At 38.5% G+C, this 5,107-nt stretch overlaps 1 non-coding gene across 1 annotated transcript; it reads right to left on the bottom strand.

Moving 5' to 3' along the window:
• Positions 1–812: 812 nt before the first annotated feature.
• On the bottom strand, positions 813–920 carry LOC148544835 (small nucleolar RNA R71). The gene has a single exon (XR_015900852.1). It is a non-coding gene; the product is annotated as a small nucleolar RNA R71 (small nucleolar RNA).
• Between the last annotated feature and the right edge of the window lie 4,187 nt (positions 921–5,107).

Raw genomic sequence — 5,107 nt, 5'->3', positions numbered from 1 at the left:
CACTTTTCTTTTTGTTTGATTAATTGAATTTTAATTTCAGTTGTTCATTTTTGTTCTTTGAAATTTTTAGTTGTTTTTATTTAATTTTACCTTATTTCTTTACTTTCTAGCAAAACTAACCCACTAACTCATTAACTGTTTGATTAATTGCCTCAATTGCGCTAACCACACTTTTTCATTAATTGTGAATCCTTCACTTGCTGGTTGCTGCTTGTTGTGCTACTTGTATGACAGGTAGAAGAGAGGTTTCAACCTCTTTTGACAATGAATCGGAAAGAACCGTCTTGAGATTAAGAAGGGAAGCAAGAGGAAAGAGGGCTGTTGGTGCAGAAGAAAAGGAAGAAGACTTGGATATAACCATGGAGGATGATATGGAAAACCATCATGAAGGAGAGGTAAATAATCATGCCAGAAGAGGTGCAGCCAACCCTACTGGACAAGAAAGGAGAGTTCTGGGATCATACATCAATCCGAACCAAGAAAACTGTGGTAGCAGCATTCAAAAGCCAACTATCCAAGCTAACAATTTCGAATTGAAGCCTCAGCTCATAGCCCTAGTCCAGAACAACTGTTCTTTTGGAGGGAGTGCCCAAGAGGACCCTAATGAGCATCTCACTAAATTTCAAAGGATATGTGACACGGTTAAGTCTAATGGTGTTCATCCTGACACCTATAGATTGCTATTTTTTCCATTTTCTTTGAGGGACAAAGCATCAAAATGGCTAGAATCATTTCCCAAGTTAAGCTTGAGAACTTGGGAAGATGTAGTGAATAGATTCTTGACAAGGTTCTATCCTCCACAAAATGTAAACAGGCTGAGAACTGAAGTGCAGACATTTAGACAGCAGGATGGTGAGACTATTTATGAAGCCTGGGAGAGATTCAAAGATTTGACAAGAAAATGCCCCCCTGATATGTTTAATGAGTGGGTGCAACTTCATATCTTTTATGGAGGGTTGAATTGTGAATCAAAGAAAGCTGTAGACCACTCATTTGGAGGTTCCCCTAACAAGAAGAAGACCATTGAATAAGCCATTGATGTTATAGAGACAATGTCTGATAATGAGTATTTTTATGCCTCAGACAGAAGCAACAACAGGGGAGTCTTGGAATTAAACCATATGGATGCAATCCTGGCCCAGAATAAGATGATCACCAAGCAACTGGCTGACTTGACCAAGAAAATGGAGAAGAATCAGGCTATAGCTATCCACACTCGACCATCATCTCAAGAAGAGTTGGAAACAGAAGAAGGAGTTAACTGGGAGGAAGCTAATTACCTTGGAAATTCATCTAGGCAAGCTAATGATCCTTATTCTAAAACTTATAACTCTGGTTGGAGGAACCACCCAAACTTTGGGTGGGAGAACCAACAAAACCAAGGCCAAGACCACAAATCCCATAATCTAAACTAGTATCACAACTCTACTCACCAATACTCCAACCAAAGACCATACCAGACCACACAAAACACTTATTCACAGCCACCATACCAAAACCACAATAACCACCCTCAACATCCCAATTCCAACTAACCATCACCACATGATGAGGACAGAATGGTCAAAATGGAAGCTATGCTTGCAAATCTTTACAAAGAGTCTGAAGACACAAAAAAATTCAAGGAAGAAGTTAGAGGGAGTATAAAAAGTCGAGGAGAGATTATTAAGAATCTCGAATCTCAAGTAGGACATCTTTCACAGCAAATTCTGAAGTCCACTGATAGTTTTTCAAGTGACACTGAGAAAAATCCAAGAGGGGAAATGAAGAAGATGAGATGGGAAGAGTGTAAGGCAGTTACCCTTGAAATGAAGAAATCCTGGAAGAAGATACCAACAAGCCAACAGAGCATAGCCAAGGAAGTTCCTAGGACAACTTGGAGAAAAAGAAACAAGGAACTGGATCTGTACAAAGAAAAAAAATCAACAAGGAAGGAAATTTAGAAACCATATGTGCCAAGGGCACCATTTCCTCAGAGATTCGGGGGAGGTGAAAAAGGAAGGTCGTATTCAAGATTCCAAGATATGTTTGCATCTCTCAGTGTCAATATTCCCTTTATCAAAACTCTTCAACAGATGCCTACATACATCAAGTGTATGAAAGAGCTACTGACCAAGAAAGGAACCTTAAAAAGGGGACAAATAGTGACAATGAATAAGGAATGTAGTGCCTTCATCAAGAAGGACGTATTCCTTAAGAAAAAAGAACCAGGGAGCTTTCATATTCCCTGTGCCATAGGAGAAACAAAAATTGACAGAGAATTTTGTGATTTAGGAGCTAGCATAAATGTGATGCCTCTTTCTCTTATGAAGAAGTTGCAAATCAATGAGCTGAGATCCACGGACGTAATCATACAATTGGCTGATAAAACTCAAAAGCAGGCCGAAGGAGTAGTCGAAAATGTGTTGGTAAAAGTGGAAATTACTTCCTCCCCACTGACTTTGTTGTTCTGGACATGGAGGAAAGTTACCTCCATCCCATTATTATGGGGAGACCATTTCTAGCCACTACTAGAGCGCTGATAGATGTGGAACAAGGAGAGTTAATCCTGAGAATACATGATAAACATCTCACCTTCCATGTTTTCAAATATACATCTGAGTTTGAGCCAGACCCTAAAGAGCCGAAGGATGATCACAGCAACATGTGCACAAAGGAAAGCAACAGTGAATCAGCAACTGAACCACTGAAACAGTCCTTGGTGAACAAGCAAGAATTTCAAGGGATACAACAACCAAGAAAACGCAAGAAAGAACTGAAGCCACAAGAGTAGGGAAAAGTAGCTAACGAGGAACCCCCTGACACAATGATCAATGGAGTACTACTGGAAGAAGAGGAAAGAGTTGTGAAGAAATTACCAAGAGGATGGAGAAATAAGAAAATCCCTACAGCAGATCTTTTTCCTGGAAACAAGGTGATATCAGCCCACCATCCATTAATCTCAACACAGCTTCCGACACTTCCATCTCAGTTACCCCAAGTGTTCACAGTCAAAAAGGTCCTTTCTTTGGAACATGTAAAAATCATCAAGGAGTTAAGTGGAGAAGGCTTCACTGTGAGGGGAGAAGATTTGAGGCATTACAATCCACCCTAGCAGTAAACCAACCGTCGAGCTATGACGCTAAAGAAGCACTCCATGGGGGCAGCCCATGATTTAGTTTCCTTTTTTTTAATGCTTCAGTATGAATAATAATTGTTGCTCTAACATGAATTCAAGCTCTCATAGACAATTTTGACAACTATCCATGACATTGTGAAGCATATGATCCAATTCTAAGTTTGGTGTGCCTACAGGCACAGTAAGATACCTTTCAAAAAAAATGATGATCATATTGCCATTTTGACATGTGTTTCTTGGAGTATATAGCCAAACATTAAGTTTGGTGTTCTATATATTGTAAGAACAAGTCATGAGAGTCAAAGTTCTTTTGAGTCTTGAAATTCATGAGAGAGCAACCATATTTATAATTTTTAGTTCATGTTTAAAAATAGAAAAATAAAGTGGTTCTCATGATGGTTTAACCAAAGGTGACACTAATCCAGTTGAGGTCCCAATGACATTACTTGGAAGAAGTAACACTTTGAACTATATAGCCAAACACTAAGTTTGGTGTCTTCCAAGACTATATATAAGAGCACAAAAGGAGTCACGGTTGGTTGAATAATCATAAGGAATGCTAGTCAAAGTTTTAGCTTTAAATATTAATTGTTCTCTTGCCACCACTTGCTAGTACTTACTTCTTTTGTCTTGTTATGATGGTCAGGTGAGCAGAACAACTATTTAATGAAAGGGACAAGGCAATGGATGATAAAGATAGCATGAGGAGAAAAAGTAAGTCACATGGTTGGAAGGGTGCTTCTTGGGAATAAAAATCTGCACACCTTGAGAAGAGGGACCTAGAAGACCGAAGAGATATGCTTAATGAAGAGGCAACTTTTGTCTTCATTCAACCTTGCATGCACACCCTTCATTCATAACCTGTCTCAATGAATCCTAACCATCCATTCTTCATTAATGCTTACTATAAATGGCTTTGACGTGGCAGAAATTGGCGAGCTAAGAAATTATTGTAAGAGATACGTTGCAAGTACAGTTCTTAACCAACCAAAAATCCGCTTATCAATTTAGAAGGGTTGTCACAAAATTAAAATTTAAATACTGGGAGTATGAATCCCAGGTCGTCTCCCAACGAGTTACAGGAAGATGTTCTATTTTATTAATCAGATGTTTTCTGAAAATGGTTGAGTTGTTAAATAGGAAATTAAATCAGAGAATTTATGTAATTTAAATAAAAACCTTGACCGGGAGTAGATTAGTTGGAAGTCCTATCCTTGATGGAGTTCTCTCAAGATAAAAGTGATAATTAAAGGTTGCCTGCTTAGTTATCCTTTACCAGATAAAGGAAAGTTAAGAAAGTTTGAAGTCAGTTTCTATTCACTAGTTCTGATCCTCTCGCTTGGGAAGGACTAGTGTCAGTGATTAGAGGGCGACCCAACGCAAAACCTAACTATAATTTTACTCTTGAGCATCCAACTCAAGGTCCTCCTTTCAATCAACTCCCAATCAAGTTAAGGAACTACTCGCTCATTATGATTGTAAAATCCACGAAATAAGAAAGGGAAATATTGAAAGACATGGTAAATAATAATCAAAAGGATCAATTAAAAATAAAAATAGTTCTTGTATTAATAAATTCTAAAAATAATCCAATAATAATTCTAAGTAAATGAAGGATATGGAAGAGTAAGTGACAAGTAAGGAAACAAACTAGAATGACGAAGTCTTGACGGAAGTAATAACTCTTCTCAATATCCCAGTCTAAAAAGCAATAAAATCAAAATCCTAAGAACTATGAATGTGCAGAGAGAAAACCTAGAGGAGGAGTAAAATCATATCTAAAACTAAAATTATGCGGAACGAATGTCGTCCTCTGGTCTCTGCATGTTCCCTGGCTCTAATCTGCTTTTCTGGGCTGAAAACTGGGACAAAACAGGGCCCAAAATCGCCTCCAGCGAATTCTGCAAATTCTGCAGATCGCGCATGTCACACGATCGCGTCATTTACGCGTTTGCGTCATCCAGCGTTTTGCCTTGCCACACGTGCGCG

Source organism: Arachis ipaensis, chromosome B9, assembly GCF_059453495.1.
Source record: "Arachis ipaensis isolate K30076 ecotype BB chromosome B9, ASM5945349v1, whole genome shotgun sequence".
In the NCBI taxonomy this organism is placed as follows: domain Eukaryota; kingdom Viridiplantae; phylum Streptophyta; class Magnoliopsida; order Fabales; family Fabaceae; genus Arachis; species Arachis ipaensis.
The sequence above is the reverse complement of the archived record's forward strand: the minus strand, read 5'-3'. Positions and strand labels throughout refer to the sequence as shown.